Source organism: Capsicum annuum, unplaced genomic scaffold (assembly GCF_002878395.1).
Source record: "Capsicum annuum cultivar UCD-10X-F1 unplaced genomic scaffold, UCD10Xv1.1 ctg3647, whole genome shotgun sequence".
In the NCBI taxonomy this organism is placed as follows: domain Eukaryota; kingdom Viridiplantae; phylum Streptophyta; class Magnoliopsida; order Solanales; family Solanaceae; genus Capsicum; species Capsicum annuum.
The window spans coordinates 1,163,757-1,191,539 of NW_025843459.1; the positions used below are offsets into that span (position 1 = coordinate 1,163,757).

Consider the following 27,783-nt stretch of genomic DNA (forward strand, 5'->3'; position numbering starts at 1 on the left):
ACAGATGTTCAATCTGTGTTCCATTTGTTGCGATAGATGAGTCTTCTGTTGCAACAGATTACCTATCAACTGCAACAAGTGCAATATATGGGTAATCTGTTGCGATAGATGATCCATATTTTGCAATAGATTAACCATCTATTGCTCTGGTTCTCTGAACCTAACTTAACAGATTACCCATCTTATCCAAATTATGCAACAGATGTGTAATTGGATGCAATATACTATCAATCTATTGTGACATACAGATCAGTTGTTTTGGCAACTGGATCGTCTATTGCATAAGTTGGCTGTGTTAACATCCATGTAACCCAACTGACGGCAAATTATTATTATATGATTTAAATGCCTCATGTATTTTTTATAGGTTGTGCATCCTTGGATCGTGCCTACCGTTGATAAGTTGGGGATGACTTCTTTTCTTACTCTGGGTCTTGTTGATGCAAAAGAAGAGCTAATGGTGAAGCTAATAAAGAAGAAATTAGCTGGAGCAATAACTATAAGAAGAGCAGTTAGGCAAGGTTATCCTAATGTTGAATCTCATCATGACCAACCTCAAACTGCAACAAATCTGAGTGCTTCTTCTGGGGGTGTTGGTGGTGGAGTTGTTTATAATGGTGGCAGCCATCCTGATGCTTCTGCTGCTGCTAGTCGTGATTATGATCATGTTGGTGCTCAGCAAAAAATAAATACGTTTGAAAATACCTCTTTCATGGTTCCCTCTCACCCCTACATCGGTTCCTCCCACCATTACAGTGGTCTCTCTCACCCCTCTTCACCCTCATGTTCTCATTGCAAATGGAAAGTGTGCAAGGATAAAGAGGATAAACTCTTTAAAAAGCTAAAGGCTATTGCTGAAGTTTTTGAGAAGTTGAAATCCATGAGGGGTTTCATACCATACAACAAGGTGAGGGAGCCATGCACTCCTACAGTGGCGGGTTAGGAGGAAGAGAAAAAAATTGGACAAATTCTCTTCGTTTTGAAATCATCAAAAATTGTAACTCCTCCCGCTCCAAGAGTTATTAAAGTTCAGGGGCCGCTGAAGAAGGTAGATATATTCATGGTTCTTGGCAAGGAGAAAAAGAAGGAACTGGAAGAAATCATGAATGACAATACGAAGGTTCAAAATGAATACATCATGCATTCATTGCCGCCAAAGACTTCACGAATATGGCAAATATTCATTAGTGGTACGAGGAAAATGTAAGATTACTTTTGCTAACCTAGCCTTCCAATATACTCTATGAATAAGAATCTACACAGTAGATATGTAATCTATTGCAACAGCTTGGTATTCTTTTGCAACATAATACACATCTGTTGCATAAGTTGTGTTGATTGGGTAATCTGTGAACTAATTCAGAGATCCCTCTGCATTGGATTATTTCCACTGTGTTTTTATTCTTTACAATTACCAACCAATTTAAAAATTATCTTCTTATATCACAGTATGTTAATGAAATTCTCTGCCTCATGAGGGGAAGCAAATTAGCGTACCTGGATGCTTATGATGCTGCCTATAGGATAATGGACCTCAACTTCTACAACAATTTCAAGTACAGGTATGATAATATCCGTGAGCTAGCTGATTCTAGTGGCTTGGGATTTGATAAGTCATTTTTTACGTTTCAGTGGGATGAAGAAGCGATTAAATATGTTAGGGGGAAGAGGCCATATCCACGTGGCAAGAGCTGGACCAAGGCAAAGAGCATCCTAGCATTCATGAATATGGAAGTAAAATATTTTCTCACTGTTTTGATACTAATCCATGAGAGAAAAATTAAGGTTTATGACTGCAACTTACCATTCTTTAGCATGGACAAGTTTTTAACCCATATGCAGCCACTCTTGAAGTTGTTGCTCAAGTTATTGACACAGAGTAAGATGATGGATCATTTGTGGGCTGAAATCTTGAGGAAGGAATCATGGGTTTTTGAAGGTCAAAATAATAAAATCAAGCTCCAGTGAAATAGAATCGGTGCAGTGTGCGGGCCGTACTCACTTGCATATATCGATTGTTTGCTGACCGACACAGAAATGACCGGTATGTGCAACGCCAATGTGGGAAAGATACAATAGGTCTAGTCTTATGGGGTACTAACTAAATGGTTGGAGCCAGTGTATAAAAAAGAATATGTACAAAGACAAAAACGAACACCATAACAATTTTTCATTTCAAGCCACTTCACTTTACATGTAGTGGCAAAAAATTTTATGTCTGGCCAAGTTGAATTTTTATAATGCAACAAGTTTTATATATGTTGTAATAGATATAATACCTATTGTGATAGATTGATTATCTATTGGAATAGGTTAGTAATTTGTTGCATTATGCATATGATTCTCAATCTGTATGTCACAGCAGATATAGAATCTATTGCAACATATAATCCAAATGTTGCAATTGATAGGTAATCTATTGGAACAATCAAGAAAGTAGGAAGACCTGTTATATAATTTCCAGAAGATAACCTAACTAAATGGTTGGAGCCCGTGTATAAAGAAGAATATGTACAAAGACGAAGACGAAGACGATAACTATTTTTTACTTCAAGCCACCTCACTTTACATGCAGTGGCAATAATGTTTATGTTTGCGGATAGTTGATTTTTTTTAATACAATAGATAGTATATCTATTGTAACAGATATAGTACTTCTTGTGACAGATTGATTATCTATTGGAATAGATTTATCATTTTTTGTATTAATAGATATTTCCTAGTCTGTCTATCATAACAGATATTCTATCTGTTGTAACATAAAATCTATTTGTTGCAACTGATAGGTAATCTGTTGAAAAAATTTAAGAAAGTAGGAAGACCTGTTATATAATTTCTAGCAGATGACCTACGTGTTGCATCTCATATTGCAACATATGTCTAAATCTATTTGATAAGAAATGGCATTTGTTGCAGCAGATGTATTATCTATTGCAATATTTAAATCTATTATTCCATTTCAATTAACATGTTCAAAACTAAAGATTAAATTATATTCATAGACTGCATAAAATAAGTTGAAGCCTTCAAAAATTACATGAAATAACTCAATAAATAAATTAAATGTAAAAAAATCATTATAGTTATGAATGATATACTCTACAAATAAATCAACAAGTTAAATCAAGGAGAATAGGTTATTACATTAACAGACTCAAGATATAAAGATCTACTCAATATGGACAAGTTGTTCTTTATCCAGTGTTGCGGAATTCGGCTTTGGTCGTCGTGGATCTTTAATGTCGCTTGCATACGGCTTCTGAGCTTTCGCTTCTCCGTATTTCCATAAAAGAGCAAAATATCTTTTGTGGAGTAATCCGATATCAAGTCCATCATTTGGTACTTGTAATCTATCTCTCAAATACTCGGCGTACGCGGCAACAAAAAGACCACAATCCCTGCGTTTTAAAAAAATAGATAATCCATATCTTGCAGTTCATGAAAGCATTGTGAAAAATGTGAAATGAAACTAAATCAAGACACTTAATCTTACAGGCTACCAATGGTTTGTTGAGGAATTCTTTTAACATATTGTACATCAAATGAATTACCCATTTGACTATTTTTCGCCAGAAGTTGAAGTCACAGGAGTTTGAAGGAAGAATTTTGCAGAACTGTTGGTTGGGAGAGAGTTGAGAGAAGCTGTCGAGAGAGGGAGGGAAGAGAGACTGATTGATTTTGATTAAAGAGGGGTGTGGGTTGATTTGTATTTTTGAAAAGATTAGAAAGTTTGGAAAATATTAATCAAGTCCATAATTAACTTAATCAAGTTTCCTAATGATGTTTGACCCTTTAAGTTAGTCAATTTCACCAATCTTTCATTCAAGACTTAAAAGACATATTTTCTTCAATTTTCTCTAGAAAGTTCCAACTGTATAGGTCAATGCTCTGTGAATCATCTCTGTTAATCAATTCATTTAAGAGACTTATCGCTAGCAAAGGAATTCAAACAACTTAGGAAATCAACTTATGATTGTCTGGTTAATCTTGAGCAGACTAGCCACAAATTACTTTTGCCAATAAAGAACTATATTTCAAATATAATTATGAAATTTACGTACCTGTTGCATCCTTGATAGCCAAAAATACAATCTGCTGAAAGTCAGAGTCATCATCATTTTGCTCTATAGTCACTGGTCTTATACAGGTTTGCCTTTTTTTTTCTCTCCATCGTACTTTCTATTTCAAAAGTGGGAAGCTCAAGACTTTTTTCGATGAGAGACCGAACCCCTTCAGTGACAGAAATAAGAAGCAGAGAACAAGTTTCTTTCTTAGAGTCTAGCAATAAGACAGAAACTTTGGAAATTAACCATCTTTTTATCGATGGAACATCTCTTGAGGTATCCAAATCACAAGATATGTTGCAAGCATCTTGGATTAATTTTCAGCCACCGAGAGATCATTGTTCATGTCCTTGGAGGCAGTTTGATCAGGATGATCCATGAACTTCATTTATGACATCAACGCCGGCCTCAGAGTTATGGCCAACTTGCAAACTGACTCCAAATCTAAATATTGCGCCTGTGGATTTTGCTTCCTCTCGTAGTAGTTGTAAAGCATCACAACAACATGCAACCAAAGAAGGAAATAAGGAACAAGGAAAAGAATTCAAAAGTTAGCCAGAGGTAATATTGGAAAACTTACAACTTTTTATATAGTGGCGAAAGCTGATCCATACTTCAATGTTATTTTACTTAAAAAAAACAGAGTTACATGGTATATGCCAAAGACATCAGGTGGATGTTGGAATAGTGCTAGAGGATTTTCTAGACCAAGAAAATGAGGCAAATAGTACCTGTATGTGCGGTGACTATGTGGAACGAGAGAAACTTAAGATGCTTTGATGATAACTAAAACACTATACAGAAGATCAAGATGAACTATTTGTTTTTGGTTCACTTTTGGTATAAACAATTATTCAATGATGTTGAACCCTTCAAAGGTACCACAGGATCCTTGTAAGGAGTTTTTTTTCTTTTTGGGAATTGTAAATGTGTTTTGCACAATCAGTGTGCCGATGATTAATTATATTGTTACCTATGTCAAAAAACAACATTTTTTCACATAAAGGAATACAGCGGAGAGGAGAAAAGCCACATGAACCAGGAAACAGATTAACAAATAGAAATAACAACCTCGATCCTAAACTAGTTTTGTCCAAACTGATAATAAAAATTCTTAAATACTGCCTCTAACTGATAATAAAAATTTTAAATCAGGCGTGCTTCCTTTTTTGAAATGTCAAGGGTCAGAGATCATGTCAAAAAGAATGCAATGCAATGAGTATATAAGGTAAATAGAGAACCCACATTCTTAGTAAAGGGTGAGAGGAAACGATAGAAGACCTGTGTGGCTACAGACTGCTGCTGAGAAAGAGTAGGAGCTTCCTTAAAGACAGATGCATTAAAAGGCAACTGAGGATCAACTAAGTATTCTAGCAATGCATTCAACACGTCCTCTGTAGAAGCCAACTTCGACACCATTCTTTTCCTTTGCTCAGCAATAAAACAAGCTGATAAAAATAAAGAACCAAAATCAGATACTCCACAATGTGAGTTGCTTCATGGTTTCACTATTGTACAGTTGTAAGGAGGAAAGCAAACTCAAGGTTTCCACACAAAATGCATAATCATGTTGGAGGGACAGAAAGGTGAGCGAAAGTACATACAGAATCACTACAAAAAGCCCATTGCCTATCTACTATAGCATACAATATTACTGTAGCTAGAGCAAAAGCTCTAGAAAGGAGCAGCTTATTGGGACCACCAAAACACTAACGGAATCATGACAATAAGCCCATTGCGAATCAACCTCAGTACTATAAAATATTGCAGTAAGTACCTAGAGCAAAGACTCTGAGGAGCAGCTCATTGGGGACATCAAAACACTAGACTCATCAACTTCTCCCCTTTAACCTATACGGGCAAATTTAATGTGATGGCTTTTGGAAGGATTCCACTGGGTACAAAATAATTCTCTCTTTTTCGCTAGAAAGTAAGCAGGAGAGAATCCTTCAGGATTTTACAATTCCGAATCTACTTGATGAGCACAAAAACAAAGTCCTCCACACAAATGTCATAAAGCCATCATACAATCAAAGCAAATAAAACCAATAGTAGTATAAAAGTAGGAAATGAAACACTAGACTCAGAAAATCCTCCCTTTTAACCTATATGAGTAGGTTCAACACAATATTTTTTTGGGTACAAAATAATTTTAGAGTCCCACATCATTCACAGGATGGGAATTTGATCTCCTTATATGGATTTGGACAATCCTGCCCTTATGAGCTATCTTTGGACTTATCAGAGTCAGTCCCATCCCAATTCATTATTTCCAATATTGTCCTACCCCCCCCCCCCCCCCCCCCCCAATTCATATATTACCTATGTTCCAGATGTCTAGTTATGGGTATGCTGGGGTGTTTGAGCCCCACGACCCACATCATTCATAAGATAGAAATTTAGTCTCCTTATATAGTCTTACACAATTCTCCCCTCACGTACTAGCTTTTAGCATTGAATTAAGCCTAAGATTTATTTTTTTTAGTCAAAAATTTAGGGTTTCAGAATTCTGAATCTATTAACAAAAACCCACAAAAATAAAGTTCTCAAACACAAACATAGATCTAATAGATAATCATAAAACAAAAACAAATAAAACTATTACTAGCAAAAAAAGTAGAAAAATGGAACACTAGAAATATCCATTCACTTGTGAACAAAATTTTCTTCTCCTTTTTTTATTTGAAATTTGTGGTGTTTGGGCCAGCCTACATGCATTTCTACTAATTTCACGGGATACCTACCACCTCTCACTAGCAACTATTTCCATACAAAATTCAATGTACATAAAACCTTTCAACTGAATAGATGAACGACAACAAACAAAATTCTCCACACAACAACTGTCACAGAACCATGCAACAACAACAAAAACACCAGGTGATTCTTCTCATCTGTCGTAGCCTTGGTGGACAGAGTTACCTCGTATCTTTTGCTGGTGAATGGTGGCAAGTATATGATAGATTTAGTCGAGATACACAAAAGCTGGCCCGAACATTATTGTTGTCAAAAACAACAACAATAAACAAAAAGAATGAAACAAGAATCCGTTTCCTTAAAAAATTTAACATAAAAACAATAAACAAAATTCTCCACACAACAACAAAATCATGCAACAAGAAGGAAAAAATAGAAAAACATTTACATACAAAATTCAATGTACATAAAACCTTTGTGGTGAAGAGAAGAACAACAATCACCGATGAAAAACTTGAACTTACAGCTGCGGTTTTTGTTTAAAACCCTTGGTGTACTTTGCTTACTTATCAAAGTAGTGAAAGTACAGCATAGAACAATTAGATTCTCTACTTACTATCTATACTTTCAAATTTTAAGATACCACTGGAAGAAGGATCAATGTATTTTACTTTTTTTTTTGGTTCAATTTCTTAATATGTACTTTAATGCAATAAATGTGTTTAAAATACTTGAAAAATTGTTCTTATTATAAATATATTACTATATATAGTGAATGTCTACTTACCATATATAGTTAATGCCTACTTTACCATATATTGTGAATGTATATTTATGGAAAAGTTACAAAATCCCAAGGTTAGTTTTCCCTATAAATAAAGGGCTTTTTCATTCATGTAATGATACCCCATCAAAAGATCTCTCAAAAGAAATAATAATCGTTCTCTCTTCCCTTTCTATTCTTCTTATTCTTTGCTTTATATTTCATAACACGTTATTAGCATGAGTGTCTAATATTTCATTGAAATTAAGTCACATAAATATGAATGCCCTTGAGCGACAGTGCCATCCATGCATTACAGAAATGTGATGCAATTAAGTATATGTTTTCACTATTCTTTATAAGATATTTATATTGAATAAGAAAAATAATTTATGAGAAAAGGTGAAAAACGTTGGCTATGTCAGGTAAGTACTGAGAATCTTTTACTTTATTCTTGATTTAGTATTTTAATTATTACTTGACAGATTTGGTGCTGGCATGCAGAAGCAATAATTTTGCTTGCTATTCAGCAGAGTGGATATATTCACTTAGACGATAAAGTAAAGTTGACCACCGAATGTGGATCTATTTCAACGATTGACCGTGATTATAAATAAAGATACTTAGAGAAAAAAAGGGAGAAATCTCTAAGTAATGCATTAATTGCATTAAGACATCAGGTTATAGTCCCAATGCACCATGATGATGAGATATTGGGTTCAAGTAACAATATGAATCTATGCCTAAGAGGCCTTTACATGGATATGACATTGAATTTGAATCTCAATGACCCATGTTGATAATATTAAGATGGCTAAGGCAAAATAATGTGTTTCTGATGAAAAGTCATGGAACTCGTCCATTGAATATGCTTCATTCTATGAAGTGAATGTGATAGCAATACATGATAAATCTGTGAGATGACAATTTGCACTATTCTTGAAGTGAATGTAGTAGCAAATATACTTTGAAAGATAGGTATCCCTCGATGTGTTCCTAAAGTAGAAATATTATGAAAGAGGTTATAAGCTATAAAAATTTGAAAGTCTTAAGGCACAATTATATTTCATTCCTGATGTCTTTCATGCTAACCAATGCCCCAGCAGCCTTCATAGACTTGATGAACAGAGTGTTCAAACAGTATCTGGACATGTTTGTCATAGTCATTATAGACGATATCCTTGTCTACTCTCATAGTTAGGATGATCATGCAGGCCATCTTAGAATTGTGTTACAGACTCTTAGAGATTGTCAGTTGTTCGCCAAATTAAGCAAATGTTAATTTTGGCTAAGATCAGTAGCCTTTATTGGTCATATTATTTCCATCAATGGAATTAGAGTCGATCCCCAAAAGACAGAAGTCGTAAGAAATTAGCCTAACATAAGAAGTTTCTTGGGTTTAGCTGGCTATTATTGCTATTTTTTAAGGTTTCTCATCCGTTACATCCCCTATGTCTAGACTGACCCAAAAGAAAGTTAAGTTCCAGTGGTCAGATTTCTACGAGAAGAGTTTTCAGGAGTTGAAGACTCAACTCACTTTAGCCCTAATCTTAGCACTACCTGATGGTACAGATGGTTTTGTGATGTATTGTGTTGCCTCCAGAATTGGTTTGGGTTTTGTATTGATGAAGAGAGGTAAGGTCATATCCTATGCCTCTAGGCATCCTAAGCCTCATAAAAAAAAATTACCCAACCCATGATCTTGAATAAGTTGTTGTGGTGTTTTCTTTGAAAATCTAGAGACATTATCTGTATGGTGTGCATGTTGATATGTACATGGACCACAAAAGTTTGTAGTATGTGTTTACTCAGAGGAAGTTGAATCTACGTCAGAGAAAGTGGTAGAATTAATGAAAGATTATGATATGAGTGTGTTGTACCATCCGGGTAATGCCAATATAGTGGCAGATGCCCTTAGTAGACTATCTATGGGCAGTGTTTCTCATATGGAGGATGATAAGAAAGAGTTAGCTCGAGATGTTCATTGTTTGGCTAGATTAGGTATTAGGTTGGTTGATTCAGCTGAAGGGAATGTTTGGGTTCAGAGTATATTCAAATCTTCCCTAGTTTCAGAAGTTAAGAAGAAGCAAGATATTGATTCTAGTATACAGTTAAAGACCAAAAGGTAGAAGTTTTCTCCCAAGGCGGAGATGGCATGTTGGGATACCAAAGAAGATTATGTGTGCCTTCTGTTGATGATTTGATACAGGGGATTATGGAAGAGGTACATGGTGCGCGTTATTCTATTCATCTCGGTGCTACCAAGATGTACCACAATTTGCCGAAAATCTATTGGTAGAGTGGTATAAAGAAATATGTAGTATAGTTTGTAGCTGAGTGTGCAACTTGTCAACAGGTTAAGGTAGAGAATCAAAGACCTGGTGGTACATTGCAAGAGTTTGGTATCCCTACTTGGAAGTGGGAAGAGGTGAATATGGATTTTGTGACTGGTTTACCCTATTTGCGTCATCAGCATGATTTAATTTGGGTTGTTGTAGACAGATTGACTAAGTCAGCACATTTCTTACCAGTTCATACGTCCTATATGGCTGAAGATTATGCTAAGTTTTATATCCAAGAGGTTTTTAGACTGCATGGATTTCCCTTGTCGATCATCTCAGATAGGGGTACTCAGTTTACTTCCCAGTTTTGGTGAGCTTTTTAGAAGGGTCTTGGTACCCAAGTTCATCTCAATTTAGCATTCCACCCTCAGACAGATGGTTAAGTAAAGAGGACAGTCCAAACTCTAGAATAAATGTTAAGGGCATATGTGCTTGATTTCTAAGGTAGTTGGGATGAGCATTTGTTGTTGATTGAGTCTACATACAATAACAATTATCATTTTAGCATTCAGATGGCCCCGTTTGAGGGTCTTTATGGGAGGATATGTAGATCGCCCATAGGTTGGTTTGAAGTGGGTGAAGCTGCTTTGCTTGGGACTAATGTAGTATTTGAAGCTATGGAGAAAGTTATATTGATTAGAGAAAGATTAATAACAGCCTAGAGTCATCAGAAATCATATGCAGATATGAGAAGAAGGGATCTTGAGTTTGAGGTTGGTGATTTAGTATATTTGAAAATTTCACCCATGAAAGTGGTGAAGAAATTTGGCAAAAAGGGAAAGCTTAGTCCCCGATATGTTATCCCTTATAGAATTTTGAGTCATATTGGGAAAGTGGCTTATGAACTTGATTTACCCGCAGACTTGTCAGTCGTTCATCCTGTATTCTGCGTTTCTATGCTTAAGAAGTGCATCAGTGACTCTACTGTCATAGTTCCTTTAGAAAGCTCAGATATTTAGAATAGACTTTCTTACAAAGAGATCCAGTTAAGATTTTAGATCATCAGATCCGTAGACTAAGGAACAAAGAAATTCCCATGGTTAAAGTTCTTTGGCAGAATCAGTTAGTTGAGGGCGCTACTTTGGAAGCATAAGCAGATATGTGAGCCAACTACCCTCACCTCTTTTCAGTAAACTCAAATTTATCCAAAGGTAATACTCTTCCTTATTCAATTCTTTTCTAATCACAGATTCAGCTATATAGTTTTCCTCGCATAAGTTCATGCACTCACAGATTACTCAGAAGCTCAAAATAATCTAGATTCAATTTTGTAATTTATTTTAGTTGTGCCTTCTACCATATAGCCTCAGATTCCTCAGTATTCTCATTCTAACTAGCAACATTTGAGGACGAATTTTCTTAAGGGGTAGATATTGTAATACCCCAAACTTTCTTAGCTTAGATTCGTTCCTAGAATGTTAAGAGATAGCTTCAAAAATGAATAACATTTATTAATTTGTGGAATTTTCCAATTTAGACTTCTAGGAAATTGAATAAGTTTTCCATCGATATAAGACTCGCCCAAAATCGACACTGGTGAAAAAGTTGGGGCATTTTTAGTAAGTAGTGTGCCAACTGGACAGTCACCACGTCACGATGGAGGCAAATCTGCATTCGTCAATTTCTAGCAGCTCACCGCAATTCCACCACATCACAGTGATAATAGCGATGAGAAAACCACCGCATTGCAGTAGAGGCCAACTCGACATTTGTCAAATTCAGTAGGTCACCGCGATTGCACTGCATCGCGGTTAATCTCAAAATAGCAATTGTCAATATCTAGTAAGTCATTGTGATTCCACTACATCGCGATGTGTATCATGGTGACACACTCACTGTGTCATGGTAAATCCTTAAATGGCGTTCCAGTTATAGATTTTAAATCCCAAGGGCAGTTTGGTCTTTTGCCTACCCCCCGCCCCCCCCCCCAAATAGTGAAAACTTATGAATAATGGTAATATTGAGAAAAATATGTTAACTTTTCATCAAATTCTCTCAATTTAAAACCTTAAGCTTCAACATTCTTCTCCAAGAATCCCCACGATTCCACTACCCTTTTTTTAAATTAGTTCTAGATTTAAGATTTCCAATCCAAGAATTCCAAGAATCGACCTTCAATTAGCATCTCAAACCAATCTTGTTCTTCAATTGAGGTATGTGGGATTATGAACAATGATAATTCTTCTATCCTTGTTCCCAAAACTTGTTTTAATTACAAATTATTGAATTATATGTGATTTCCCATGAAATTGAAGTTAGGGTTTATAACCCTTATTGTTATTTACAAGCTTATGAGATTTCCAATGATTTAGAATTTGAATTACATGATTATGCTTATACTTTCATGCATATTGCAGAAATTTCTAGATTATGAGTTGATTTATCAATATTTACATTATTAATCATGAACATTGCGATGTTTTGACATGAGTTTATGTTGAAAGTTGCTTTAAGAATGCAACTTTTTTTTCTGTTTTCTCCAGCATTATTTTAAAGTATAATCCTAGTTAAATTAGGAGTCCTATCTTTGGTAGGAAACTAATTAGTTATTTTAATTTTGGTAGAAGTAGGTTATTTCCTTGTCCTATTTTTAGTTATAATAGCATCTATTTAAGTTGCTTAGTTTATGATCAGTAAATGACAGTCTTTTGACAAGAAATTAATCTCTCTCTTTTGCTCTGTGTTTTCTCTTCTTTAAACTTCCATCCCTATTTCAGTGGCCAACGTTTGACTATTAAATTCCTGTGTTGTTTCCCTTTAATGATTTTAAACCAACAATTGGTATCAAAGCTTTAATATTAAGGGACCTGTATGTGTTTGCATCAATCTGATACAGTGGATACCATGAGCCGAGAAACAAATTTTTCTTCAATGGCACCACTAACTTTTGAGGGAGAAAGTTATCAAATCTGGGCAGTTAGAATGCGGATATATCTACAAGCTTTGGATCTCTGGGAAGCTGTTGAAGTTGAATATGAGATAGCTCCCTTTCCAAACAATCCTATGGTGGCGCAGATTAAAACTCACAAGGAGAAGAATACTAGGAAATCAAAGGCAATGGCATGCTTATTTACTGCAGTTTCATCTAATATCTTCACTCGTATCATGTCTTTTGAATCAGCGAAAGAGGTATGGGATTATCTCAAAACTGAGTATGAAGGAGATGAAAGGATTTAAGGGATGCAGATGTTGAATCTGGTACATGAGTTTGAGCTGCAAAGGATGAAAGAAAGTGAAACCATAAAGGAGTACTCTGACAGACTCCATAATTTAGCAAATCGTATCAGATTGTTGGGTTTTTCTTTCAATGATTCAAGGATTATTGAGAAAATCCTAGTAACGGCACCTGAAAGATTTAAGGCTACCATAACAACATTAGAAAATACTAAGTACTTGTCCAAGATAACACTTGCAGAGCTCTTAAGTTCTTTTCAAGCGCAAGAGCAATGGCGTATTATGAGACAAGGAGGAGCTGTCGAACGTGGCTTACCAGCCAAGCATCACAGTGATGGACGTTCTAAGAAGAAGAAGAAGAATAAGTATCAACCAAATGATGGAGAAGGTGCAGTGAAAAGCAACAAAACAAAACAGGTGGTTTCAATGGAAACTGCCCTCCTTGTAAGCATTGTGGCAAGCTCGGGCATACACCTTTCAAGTGTTGAAAGAGGCTTGATGCTAAGTGCACTAAGTACAATCATCTTGGGAATGAAGCAATAATCTACAAGAACAAAATTCAGCAACAAGATGCAGAGACTTAAGGTGTTGATGAATAGGAAGAAGATCAACTCTTTGTTGTATCATGTTTAACAAGTAATGTCTCAAGCGATTCGTGGCTGATCGATAGCGGATGCACAAATCATATGACTTGCGATAAAGATATTTTTAAAGATTTGAGACCTACTAAAGTTACAAAAAGTTAGAATCGGCCATAGTGGTTATATTCCAGCAAAAGGAATGGGAACCATTACAATTGAAACACAATCGGGCACTAAAATAATTTCTGATGTTCTTTATGTACCCGATTTGGACCAGAACTTGTTAAGTGTTGGTCAGTTATTAGAAAAATGTTTCAAATTGTATTTCGAAGATAAACACTGCTTGATCAAGGAAGCATCTGGACAAGACCTATTTAAAGTCAAAATGAGCGGTATAAGTTTCTCATTAAATCCATTGGAAGAAGAACGTGAATTTCACGAGTTGTGGTGGAGCCACCTCTGCTAAAAGAAGACATTCCACCTAATTATGAAGCCTAGATTTGTCCTAGTTTTTATTGCAAAGTTGACTGCATTGACTTGCTTAATGATCTTCAAGGAACATACCTTTCCATCACTGACAGCTGGGAGAAAGTATATCCCAAGAAAACTGCTGCTACTGCATTTGAAGAGCTAACAGAAGCCCCTTCTAAAAATGATGGGATCTTGGAGCTTTCCTCTAAAGACTCAGAAGATGATGAATTTAATCCTGATGATCCAGATAAGGATGAGTCTGTTAAAATAGAAAGTTCAAGTTCTGATTTTACATCCGACTCTGAGGATTTTAGTTTGATAGTTGATACTGAATTTAACTAGAAACTTGATGAGTGTGTTAAACTTGAACAGCTTGATCTTAATTTGGTAGAGACAATTGTGGATGAGAAGGTCGAGGATAAGATGATAAGTTTGAAAATGACATGCTACCAAAAATGTAAAATTGATGAGATTCGTGTCGAGGGCCATGAAGAGCTTGATGCAGCCAGCTTATAAGAGCACGAAGAGTTCACAAAAGTCAAGAACATTGCTATAATATAATTTAGAAGATATGATATTGAAATGTGGTACTTCTAGCCATTTTCTCCAGAGTACAATGACTACTCGAAACTATTCTTTTGCGAGTTTTGTCTCAATTTTATGAAACACAAAGAGCAGCTTCAGAGGCACACGAAGAAATATGATCTTAAGCATCCTCCAGGTGATAAGATCTATAGTAGTGGTACACTGTTTGGGCAAAATCTATGCTACTGGGCCAAATTATTTCTTGATCATAAGACTCTGTATTATGATGTTAACCTATTCCTCTTTTATGTGCTTCGTGAATATGACGACCGATGTTGCCATATGGTCGGTACTTTTCAAAGGAAAAGCATTCAGAAGAGTCTAATCACTTAGATTGCATTGTTATAATTCAACCTTATTAGAGAAAAAGGCTATGGGAAATTCCTAATTGCATTCCCATATGAACTTTCAAAGAAAGAAGGTAAAGTGAGCACACCAGAAAGACTACTTTCCGACTTAGGAATGTTAAGCTATAGGGGTTACTGGACGCATGTGCTTATGGATATATTGAAAAAGCTCAACGGAAATATATCTATCAAGGAACTAAGTGACATGATAGCTATCAAGGCAGAAGATATTTTGTCCATCCTTTAGGTCTTAGAGTTAATCCAATATCGAAAGGGGCAACAAGTCATCTGCGCAAACCCCAAAGTTTTGGATTGTCATCGCAAAGTTGCTGGGCGGGGTGGCCTTGAAGTTGATTTCAGAAAATCTGAGCTTCTCAGACAGAAAATTGGTGTTTGCGTTTCATAAAGCAAGGAGGAGTATTGAAAGTTGCTTTAAGAATGCAACTATTTTTTCTATTTTCTGCAGCAATTTTTTTCAAGTATAATCCTAGTTAAATTAGGAGTCCTATCTTTGGTAGGAAACTAATTAGTTCTTTTAATTTTGGTAGAAGTAGGTTATTTCTATGTCCTATTTTTAGTTGTAATAGCATCTATTTAAGTTACTAATTTGATGATCAATAAATGACGGTCTTTCGACAAGAAATTAATCTCTCTATCGCTCTGTATTTTCTCTTCTTTAAACATCCATCTCTGTTTCAGCGTCCAACGTTTGACTATTGAATTCCTAAGTTGTTTCCCTTTAACAGTTTTAAACCAATAGTTTAACACATGGGTCATTAAGCCCTAATCATAGATTGTCATTTCAAGATTTGTTATGCTATAAGCACCCTATGACTATATTCCTTTCAGATTGTTATTAAAGATTTGACTTTTTGGTCTCATAATAGATATGAAATCCACTTTGCAGATTTAGATTATAGATTTAGCTATAGATATGCAGTTGGTTTTCATTATAAACCATTATACTATTTTAAAAGTATATTTCTATCAAAATGGGCTTACAGATTTAATGGGAGTAGTATTTAGCACCGAGATGGGTACGTTACTATGGTTTCATACCCCAAAACTACGTGCCAATGTAGGATTTAGATTTTTCCCACTTCTACATGGATTATATATATGTGATCACTCAGATAGGTTATACTCCCCAGCAAGAGTATGACTCCTCTCACCAACGTAAGGATTCCTCCTTAAGGGGACAAGAATGTTTGACTCCATGAATGCTCACATTGTTTATGTCGGTTAGAAGAATCTCCCATGAAGAATAAGTTTTCAGATTTCTAAACCCTTTAGATAAAAGATAAAGAATTCTCCTTAGTAGTAAAAGAAGAATAAAAAAGCTTTTAGAAAACTAAGTGTAAAGGCTCACGGTCTTATTTAGATTATGTTTTATAGAAAAGATAATAGCTACAGATTTCAAATTTAAGAGTGAGTCCTTTTTACCCTTAGATAGTATGATTTAAAGGGAAAATACAAGTACAGTTTAAGAACTAAATGTTATGGCTCACAAGATTTATAAAGTATGTTTTTCTTCTCATTGCTACATATTTCTACATTTCAGATGTTCTAACTTGTGTGAGTCATTTACATTTAGCATGCATTATTTTATAAATGATGATTATGAGATGGTGTTTTACTTATGCATTGCACCCCCATATACTTAGTACATCCTCAAAGTACCGATCCACATATACGTTTATGTGCTACATTGTCTCATAATGTAGGTTCAGATGCTCAGTCTTAGCAGCGTGAGAGATTTTTGAGCATCCTACTTATATCTCTACAGTTGGTGAGTCCTCATAGTTTGGGGACCTAGCTATTCAGATTTTCAGTTTATTAGTAGATGACTTAGCATTTATTTCAGACAGTTTGAGTCAGCTGGGGCCTGTCCCAGTGACTCTCTAGATTCTGTCAGTAGAGGCTTATTGGACTACCTGATTTAGTATTCAAATTTTGTTTCAGTACTTAGATTTTTCAGTATTGTTTTACCAAGACTTTTGAGATTAGTATGTTTCAACCATACCCAGTTGTTTCAGATAGATTTTTTCGTATTTACTATGATGTTGTATTCATATTCCCCTATTTTTAGATTTAGATTTAGTAAAAGGCAACCAGTGTTAGCTCAGGACTGCTTGTTGTTCGAAGCACCGTGTGGCATCCGAGGAATCATTTTTTGGGGCATTACTACATGGTCCCCAATTCGACATCAACACTAAAAAATAGTTTCATACATCATACCATACACACCCAGGGTAAAGCATATTGTGTTTGAGCTTCTACAAAATCCATTATATAATTAGTGTTTCCACATAGTTATCCCAATGGAAACCCTATCCGGAAGTCAATCATCTTGAAATACCAAAATCCACTAAGACTGAGAAACTAACAGACCAATTGACATTGAAACGCAGAAATATTCATGTTAAATAAAAAGTATACCACTTAACACACATTCACATAACAGAAAATAATAAAAGGAATGTTGGCAACGTGACCAGCTTTGTGGGTCATTCAATAGTTAGTTTGTTGCATTTATTTAGAAGTTAATAAATAGTTTACTAATCTTTAGGCTGCAAGAGTAGGGGAGTTAGTATTAGATTTTGAATTATTAGGAACAAATAATGTGTTGTTTAGTGCTTTATCTTATTTAAGGACTCTTGTAATTTTGCATTCGTAACTTGAATACAGTGCAAATTTCCACACTTGAAGAGTCTATTTCTTTTCACTGCTGCTACAGTTTATTTTTCTATCATTTGGTATCTGAGCCTGAAAAAGTTTTTTTCCTTTTTGGAGTACTACTGCAGCAACAAACCTATGTCCACTAAAAATTTTGTTCTACCCACTATTCCATATTTCAATGGTCATTATGACCATTGGAGTATATTGATGGAGAACTTTCTTTGGTCCGAAGAGTTTTGGCCAATTGTAAGTACTGGCGTGCAAGAGCCAGCCACTGGTACTGCCTTATCGGAAGCACAGAAGGCAGAGTTGGACAGTCTAAGGTTATACGATCTCAAAGAAAAGAATTACCTATTTTCAGGCTATTGATCACTCAATGCTAGAAACCATTCTTTGGAAGGATACTTCTAAACAAATGTGAAATTCCATGAAAAAGAAGTATCAAGGAACGGTGAAAGTGAAATGAGTGCAGCTTCAAGCACTTCATGGTGAGTTCGAGGCTTTAGGTATGCAAGGTGGTGAGTCGGTAATAATTTATTTCTCTAAGATACGGTCTATCGCAAATAAAATGCGAATTAATGGATAAAAACTAGAGGATGATACCCTTATTAAGAAAATACTTTGCTCGATGACTTCAAAGTTTAATTGTATTGTCTGCGACATTTAAGAATACAAAGCTATTGACGCACTTTCTATTGACGAGTTGGAAGGTTCTCTGTTGGTTCATTAGTAGAAAATTAACCAACAAGTAAGGATAAAGTACCATTGAAGGCAGTGATGTCTTTAAAAGGAATAGATACAGATAAATTCAAATGGATAGGAAAATTTTGGCGTTAGAAAAAGTAGAAAAGCAAAGATGGTGATACTAGGAAATAGAAAAAAGATGTGACAAGTCTCAAGTTAAATGCTATTGATGATATCGATTTGGACACTATTGATCTGAGTGTCATACCAATTTAAATAAGAATCATGGTGGAAGATCTAATTTTGCGGGGAGAAAAGAAAACGCAGAAACAAAGGAAGAAGAAGAAGAGGTTTCACTTTTGATGGAATATACTCCAAACAGAAAGTTTCCACTAATTTGTGGTATCTCAATATCGGCTGTAGTAATCACATGTATGGACAGAAGGAGGCATTCTCGGAGTTGGATGAACCTTTTTAAGATAGCGTGAGATTTAGAGATAATTCAGTGGTCTCAACCAAAATGAGAAATGGGAAGGTAAAAGTTTCAACCAAAAACAACTCCATTCATACCATAGTGATCTTTTTATGTCCCTACATTGAAGACAAATTTTTTAAGTGTCGGCCAGCTTCAAGAAAAGGGATATGAACTTAATCTCAAGGGTGGAGTTTGTAAGATAAAAGATCCTCATTTGGGGTTAATCGCTCAGGTTAATATGTCCTCAAATTGATTGTTTACTTTATATCTTCACAACTCCATAAAATCTTGTCTTTCTACCAAAGTTAAAGAATATGCCGAGAAGTTGCATTTTTGTTATAGGCATTTAAATTTTGGAAGCTTAAATTTATTAAAGAAAAAATAGTTGGTGTTGGTTCTTCCGTAGATTGAATCTCCCGATGAAGTATGTGAAGAGTGTGCAATCAGAAAGCAACATCATGAACTATTTCTAACAGGAAAGTCTTAGTGGGCAAAGAAGGTGTTAGAGTTGGTTCACTCTGTGGTATGATAAGTCCTACATCTAATGGAGGTAAATGCTATTTCAATAGCTACATTGATTATTATAGAAGAAATACATGGGTCTATTTCTTAAGAGAAATATCAGAAGCATTTGAAACTTCTAAGAAGTTTAAAGTGTTTGTTGAAAATGAAGTTGGTTGTCAAATTAAGTGTTTGCAAACTGATTGGGGTGGCAAATATAACTCACTAGAATTCGTAAAATTTTGTGAGAAGCATAGAAGAAAAAGGCATCTTAAGGAAGCCTACACACCTCAACAGAATGGTGTGTGTGTGAAAGAAAAAATCACGCAATTCTTGATATGGTATGTAGTCTTTTGAAGAGAAATGGCTTAGCAAGAAACTTTTGGGCAGAAGCATTTCATTGGAATGTTCATATATTGAATAGATGTCCTACTATATCCATTCAAAATATGACACCTCATGAAGCTTGGAGCAAGCGTAAACCAAATGTTGAGTACTTTTGGATTTATAGGTGTATAGCAAATGTCCATATTCTAGATACTACAAGGAAAAAGTTTGACAATAAAGGTCAGAAATGCATTTTTCTTGGTGTTGATGACAAATCAAAAGCTTATTGCTTGTTCAATACTATTACTAATGAAATTGTTATTAGTTGACATGTTATTTTTTATGAAGAAGCGATCTAACAGTAGTTCGTTTCAACAAATTCCATTTTCTGTTGAAGAAGAAGAAGAACCAAAATGATCTTTGGAGATTAGTTCAGAAGAAAGTCTAGCAGTACAAGACATTAGAGTTTTTGAACATAAATTAGGTTGTGCTCATTTAAACAATGAACGTCCTCAACTTAGCCGTGGTGCATCGAGTTGGATGAAAGATTATGAGGTATATCAGATCAGTACATCTGGAAATACAGTCAGTCATTTTTTTATTTGTAGATTGTGATCTTATATCTTTTATTGATGTTGTCAAAGATCCAAAGTGAAAGCAAAACACGGATGAGAAGATTAGATCAATTGAAAGAAATAATACTTAGGAGTTGACAAATCTTCTAGAAAATCAGAAAACCATCAGCGTCAAATGGGTATACAAAACAAAGTTGAAGGGAAATGAAAGGTCAACAACTTTAAAGCTCGCTTAGTAGCAAAAGGATATAAGCAAGAATATGGTGTTGACTATGAAGAGGTGTTTGCTCCCATTGCTCAGTTAGATACTATAAGATTGGTGATTGCTTTGGCTTTTCAAAATGCTTGGAAAATCTTCCAGTTGGATATAAAGTCTGCCTTCCTACATGGTGAACTACAAGAAAAGGTATTTATCGAACAATCTTCTGACTATGTGAAATTTGGTGCTGAGAAAATTTTTTTTAGCTCTAAGAGCTCGGAATTATCATATGGATACTTTTTTGAAAGGAGGGATTTTGAAAGTGTCCATCTGAAGATACACTTTATATAAAACAAAAGGGTGAAGGGGTATTAATGTTGTGTTTATATGTGGATGACTTAATTTATACCAGAAGTAATATGGTTATGATTGAGAATTTTAAGAAGTCCATGATAGTTGAGTTTGGCATGTCAGATTTGGGTACTATGCACTGTTTTCTTAGTCTAGAAGTGAATCAATCTTTTGATGTCATTTTTATTTCTCAAAAGAAATATGTGCAAGATATTGTGGATTGATTTTCGATGAAAAATATAACACTATAAGCACACCAAGGGAGAATGGTCTGAAGCTCGTCAAAGAACCTGAAGGGAGAAAAGTGAACGACATTTTATAAAAGAAAATTTTGGGAAGCTTAATGTACTTGAAGACAACAAGGCATGATGTTATTTATAGAGTAAGTGTCATTAGCAGGTTCATGGAAAGTCTAAAAGAAATGCATCTGCAAGTTGCTAAGAGGATACTGCGGTACTTGAATGGTACTATTGACTTTGGAATTTTGCATCAATTGGTCATTTGGTTGGTTACACTGCTAGTTACTATGCCGAAAATCTTGAAGAAAGGAAAAGTACATTGGGATATGTTTTTATGTTTGGATTTGTATTTATATCTTGGTTTTCAAAAAAGCAAACCATTATTACTATGTCGACCACAGAGGTAGAGTGTATTTCTATAACATCATGCACTTTTCAAGCTGTTTGTCTAAGGAACATTGTTGCAGAACTTCATTTTAAGAAGGAAAGACCAACTTAAATCTATTGTGATAATACTTTGGCGATTAATCTTTCAAATATTCCTATTGTACATAAACAGAGTAAGCATATATATGTAAAGTATCACTTCTTTCATGATCTAACTAAAGATGCAAAGATTAGTCTTATCTACTTCAGAAGTGAAGAGCAGCTTGCAGACATGTTTACAAAGCCATTGAAACCAATGTCATTTCTAAAGCTACGTGATCAGATTGGTGTTTGTAAATTAAACTGAACGTTGTTTCAATTTAAAGGAGGGAATCTTGGCAATGTGACCAGCTTTGTGGGTCATTCAATACTTAGTTTATAGCATTTACTTAGGTGTCAATAAATAGTTTCCTAGTCTTTAGGTTGTAGGAGTAGTGGAGTCAATATTAGATTCAGAATTTTTATGAACAAAGAAACGTGTTGTTTAGTGGTTTTTATCTTATTTAAGGACTATTGTAATTTCACATTCATAACTTGAATGCAGTGAAAATTTCCACACTTGCAGAGTCTCTTTATTTTCATTGTTACTGCAGTTTATTTTTCTATCAATGAAGACATCAACTATAAACTTCATTAGGTGTTTGATACCTCTTCTTTAGGAAAGAAATAGAAGGTCCCTTTATCATTATCGACACAACTTGTAGTTGCATGGATTTGAAAATTTTTGATAGATGTACCAAGAGTCAGATTTAATACTTTGACAGTCATCCAATATGTATTGTACATTCCCCCAATATAATTCACTTTATCAATCTTCAATACCATGTACTTGAAACCTGCAATAAAAGTCACAATTAGCTGAAAATAAAGGAAAAAGATAATCGGCGACTAATTAGAGAAAGCAAATAAAGGTTCATATATACATTGCACTCTTTCTCATTATACTCCTTAATAGCATGTTTTAGAGTTTTTACCCAAAGTTAGTTGATCCGACCATGAATGCTTCGCGATGCGACCCATGTTTGTGATTTTTAATAGGATCTATGTTGGTAGCATAGGGATCAGGCCGATAGTGAAACCTATTTATACGCACGTATTATATAAGTGTGATAGTGGGTTATTTTGGGTTATTCTCACATACACAAAATTCATGCTATTGTCTCCAACATTGTACTCTCTCTCTACTAGAGTAAAACCACCCTGCGTCTACCCATGGTTTTTTCCCGCAATGGTTTCCACGTAAATCTGGGCGTTCTTATTTTTCTTTTGCTTGTGGTTTGCTTATTTTCTACCTGATCATAAAAAATTGGTATTAGAGAGAGATCGATTATTTTCTCGGGGATGGCAACCATGAAGTATGAATTCCATTATTGGATCGCAACCCTAGATTTTTATTATGGTAAGTTAAGATGCGGGTTGTGCTCGCACAAATAGATTTAGACTATGCTCTATTAGGGTTTGATAATATGTCTTTATTATGGACAGACAAGGACAAATGGTGAAAGGTTCAGAAGGCTCTATCTAAGATCCACCTTCATTTATTCAATCAGATTCTACAGAATATTTTAAAGGAGACCACTGCCATTGCTTTGTGGTTGAAACTGGAATCGGTATGTATGACAAAGAGCCTAACAAGTAATTTGCATCTCAAACAATGAATTTATTCCCATTACATATCTGAGGGTGCGTCCTTGGAGGATCACCTATCTACCTTTAAGGAAATTGTCTCTAATTTAGAGACTCTGGAGGTTAAGTACGATGAGGAAGATCTAGACTTGAATTTATTATATTTGCTGTCTGCATCATACACGACCTTTAGGGATATAATTTTACATAGTTGTGATACCCTTACCATAGATGGAGTCTATGATGCATTGTTCTCTAAGGTAAAGATAAAGCATCTTATGAATGGGTTGGAGACTCAATGATATGGTTTTATTATTTGAGAAAGGATTCGTGAGAGCAACATTGAGGGTGATGATAGGAATACCTATAATTTCTGTAATAAGAAGGGACATGTCAAATCCTTGTGAAGGTAATTTCTGCGTCATTGTGCCTGAATAGATAACAAATAACCAACTACTAATTAGAAGATATGATATAAACAGAAGAATGAGTCACTGTTTTGAACTGATAGACAGGCTGACGATCCCTCAGGTGAGTGATGAGTCATAGAATTATCCATCACAACTTAACCAGAAAGGAAGCAAGTACGAAGCTTAGTGATGGTATAGTTGATGATCCATCGCTCCATCCATCAATGCTAGCTAAAACATACTTCAACATTCAATTTGGTGATGACTTTAGCTGATGGTCCATCATTGTGTTGATGGTCTGTCACTTTTGCCGTCGGCCATGATTTTGTAGTTTCAATCCTTTTTTGGCATTTTTTCGAACGACTAGTGGCCTCACCTCTTTATTTGAAGTTTTTTACCCAGGAAGGCCTCTTTTTCAACAATTATCAGACACAATTCAATCTTGGGTTACTCGGACTTCACCCCAACAAAATTCAGCCCAGTGTTCGACTCACAAAAAATTTAACACAGAAGGATTTTCTTCAGGCATCAATTGAACTTAATACACCCTACCATGTTTTAGCAATTCTAAAAAAAAAAGCAATAGTTTAAATCATACCTTGTTACTCATAATTTCTTCACTTTTCCGGAACTTCAAGACTTAGAACAAACTATAGCTTATTACTTTTACAGTAAGAATTTAACTTTTGATGCGGATGAAAAACAATAATGAATGGCAATTGTTTTAATAATTGAGGAAAAAAAAAAAAGAAAAGTCCTCATAGAGAATGAATTTGATTTAAACAATGAATGTGCGAGAGTTTTAACTGTTTCAGGTGTTAAAGAGATAGGAACGTGCATGTAACTGACTCCATTTATCCATTTAATTAACAATTGGATCGATTCAAAATAGTCCAATCGACTTTGTTTGGCCCAACCCATAACTTTTAAAAGTTAGTGTTCATTTGACGGTAAAGCTGATGGTCCATCAAATGACCGACAGTTCATCGGGTACTTCGTCACACCTTACCAAAACATTAAATAAGCAGATTCATCTTGACAATAAGAGTGATAATCCATCACTAAGTTGACGATCCATCAGTATTGTCGTCACTTCCTATCCAGCAACTCAAGTTTCTGTCTCAATGTTGACGGTTGAGAAGATGGCTCATCATAGCTATGACGGTCTGTCACTTTTACTGTCAGGCCTTAACTAGAACGAATATTTTTTCCCATGGCCTTGACGGCTTCAGTAACGGCCCTTCAGGTGACTGATGGTCCGTTAGTCTTTCCGCCACAGTACTCTAGTTTACTTAATTACTCCTCCTTGAATCACAATTCCTGTACACTTAACAAACCCATCAATTGTACTATGAAAAGAACTAATTTTAACTAATGTTCTAACAACACATTGTGGGTTGCCTCCCACTAGTGCCTGATTTAGTGTCATTGCATAACTCATTTTACTTGATTACTCAGACTTCATCAAGATAAATTGTACTTAAGTATTTCACCGAATCCATTGGACTGATGTATTGCTTGACTCGTTTCCCATGTACTTTAAAGAAAATTCCATCTTTATTTTCTAGTTCAACTACTCTAGATGATTAAACTTGTGTGACTTTAAAGGGCCTAGACTATTTTGATTTAAGCTTACCTAAAAAGAGCTTGATCCTGGAGTTGAATAGAAATACCCAATCGCCTGCCTGAAAGTCCCGCTTCTAAATCCTTTGATCATGGTACTTCTTCATTCTCTCTTTATACAAGTCAGCTCTTTCATAAGCACTTAGATGAAATTCATCCATCTCCTTTAGTTGTCTCAACCTTAATTATGTTGCTTTCTTCCGGTCCATGTTCAACCGCTTGAGCACTCACAAAGCTTTGTGTTCCAGCTCAATCTGAAGGTGGCATACTTTTCCATAAAACAACTAATACGGAGACATCCCAATGGGTGTCTTGAAAGATGTTTGATATGTTCACAAGGCATCATCAAGCTTCCGAGACTATTCTCTTCTGCTAGCATTCATTATCTTGGCTAAGATTACTTTGATTTCCCTATTTGAAACCTCCACTTGCCCACTAGTTTGTGGCTGAGATGAAGTGTCCACATCGTGTTTCTTCACACCATATTTCATCAATGCCACCCGAAACATCTTGTTGCAACAGTGAAATCCCAATTGTTTATTATTGTTTGAGCCACCAAAAATGCAAGAAGATATTCTTCTTCAAAAATGTGACCACTCTTTTACCTTCATTGTAGTAACGCCCCGAAAATAGGTCCCGAGACGTCACACGGTGCTCAAGACTATGAGTAGTCTCAAGTTAACCCTATAAGCCTTTTACTAAGTTTGGTACTCATATCAAATTAATTTAAACAAGTAAGAATACTGAATTACTAAATTATCTGAACTGAGCTGAAATCAACTAAACATAATGTCTGAATTATCGCTAGCAGTCCGACAAGCCTTTACTACTAAGAAATAGAGAGCCATTGGGACAGACCCCAACTAACTTGAACTAAATTGAAAACAACTAATCATATACTAAGGAAGATGGAAATCTAAATAAAGGGGCCCTCAAATCATGACAACTCACCAACTGTCGGGATACAGATAGAGATGCCTGAAATCACTCACGCTGCTAAGACAAAGCACCTAAACCTACATTATTAAACAATATAGCACATAGACGTATATGTGGATTAGTATTTAAGAATATACTGAGCATTTGGGGGTGAATGAACAAGTAAAAATAATATCTCACTGTTATCAAAATTTATAAAATATGCATGCTAAATGTAATGACTCACATTGGCTTGAATATCTAAAAGTTGAAAATCATCGACCATAAACAACAAATCATATTCTGAAAATATGGTGAGCAATCACATTAAATTTTAAAAGTTGAATGGTTATCTATTATTCTTTTATGTTAGGTTGTAGGCAGGTTATTCTAACCGACATACACTATGTTAGCTGTCATAGTGTCCAGATTTTAGTTCCCCTAAGTGGAAAACCTCACGTTGGAAAGAGGTGTCATTCTCTTTCCAATGAGCTAAGTGATCTCATCTGTAACTTTTATTCATATATAAATGGAATTAATCTGAAATTGTACCTATGTTGGCTCATAGTTCTAAAAGAGTAGGATGTTCTAAACACACACTTCCCACTCAGTGCTAAATACTACTACTTTAATTTGTATGCTCATTCTTTAGGAAATCCACTTTAAATTACATAATGATTCATACTGAAAGATAATTGTACATCTGATTGTTTAAAAACTAAAATTTAAGTTATAGTTGCATTCCATATCTTTAGCTAAAGATCAAAAGATCAAATCTTTACTTAAAACTGATCATACACGTCATGGGATGGTTAAAAGCACAATTTCTTGGATTATCAACATCAAAGCTAGGGCTTAATAACCCTTATTTCAAACTCAAGGCAAATCATCACGAATCATAGTAAATAGCCAACATCACGGGGTTTTTGCACAATTCTAGTCATAATAATAAAATTCAATTCTCATTAAATGTAAACCAGGTCAAACGTATGGACATGTAAATCCATGTAAAATAAAGGTGCAACTCATCATTCAATTCTCTTTTGATAGCATAACCTTCAAATAATAGTCATTGGGTATGAACCCTAAATTGAAAATGTATCTATATTCATATTAATCCATTTAAAATATTATTAAAAGCAGGATTTGGGAACAAGGGTGGAAGGATTACCCTTGTTCATAACCCCACATACCTTAATTGATGAACTAGATGAAGAAGCTTGACTTTGAATTCTTATTTGTGCTCTTGAAGATAGTTTCTTGGAGTTCTTGAATTGCGAACCTTGAATTTTGAGTTTTCTTGAAAAAAGAATGGTGGAAGTTGGAGGTTATTGGGGTTTAAAATTGAAGCCTCGGGTTTTATTTGAGAGAGATTTGATGAATAATGAGCATATTATGCTTTGAATGGGTTTAATTATATGTTTTTCATGACCTGGGGCTTGGGAGAAAGTCTAAATTACTCTTAAAAAAATCAACTTTAGAACTGGGCACCCAATTTTGCACCTCAGCGTGACGGGGTGCTTATCGCAGTGCCTTAATGGAAAAAAAGACAATCCTAGTTTTGCCCATCAACGTGATACGGCGCTATCGCGTTGAGCTACCAGAAAAGGGACGAGCCCCATTTTGTCCTTTATCAAAAAGCGGTGAAATTGCATTGCCTCATTGGAAAAAAGGATGAGTACAAAATGCACTCCATCATGATGCCATACCCTCTCCTCTGCGATTC

At 35.2% G+C, this 27,783-nt stretch overlaps 1 long non-coding RNA gene and 1 pseudogene across 2 annotated transcripts; one reads left to right on the plus strand and one right to left on the minus strand.

Annotated features, from left to right (window-relative positions):
* Positions 1-3,245: 3,245 nt before the first annotated feature.
* LOC124891509 lies at positions 3,246-24,372 on the minus strand. 2 transcript variants are annotated; one of them, XR_007049725.1, is made up of 5 exons: positions 24,115-24,372; positions 23,471-23,536; positions 22,129-22,316; positions 4,062-5,512; positions 3,246-3,398 (listed from the first exon to the last, which is right to left on the minus strand). It is a non-coding gene; the product is annotated as an uncharacterized LOC124891509 (long non-coding RNA). The 2 variants fall into 2 exon arrangements; XR_007049726.1 differs by lacking the exon at positions 23,471-23,536 and having other exon boundaries at positions 24,115-24,371.
* Positions 12,351-22,118, plus strand: LOC124891508 (annotated as a pseudogene).
* Positions 24,373-27,783: the final 3,411 nt, after the last annotated feature.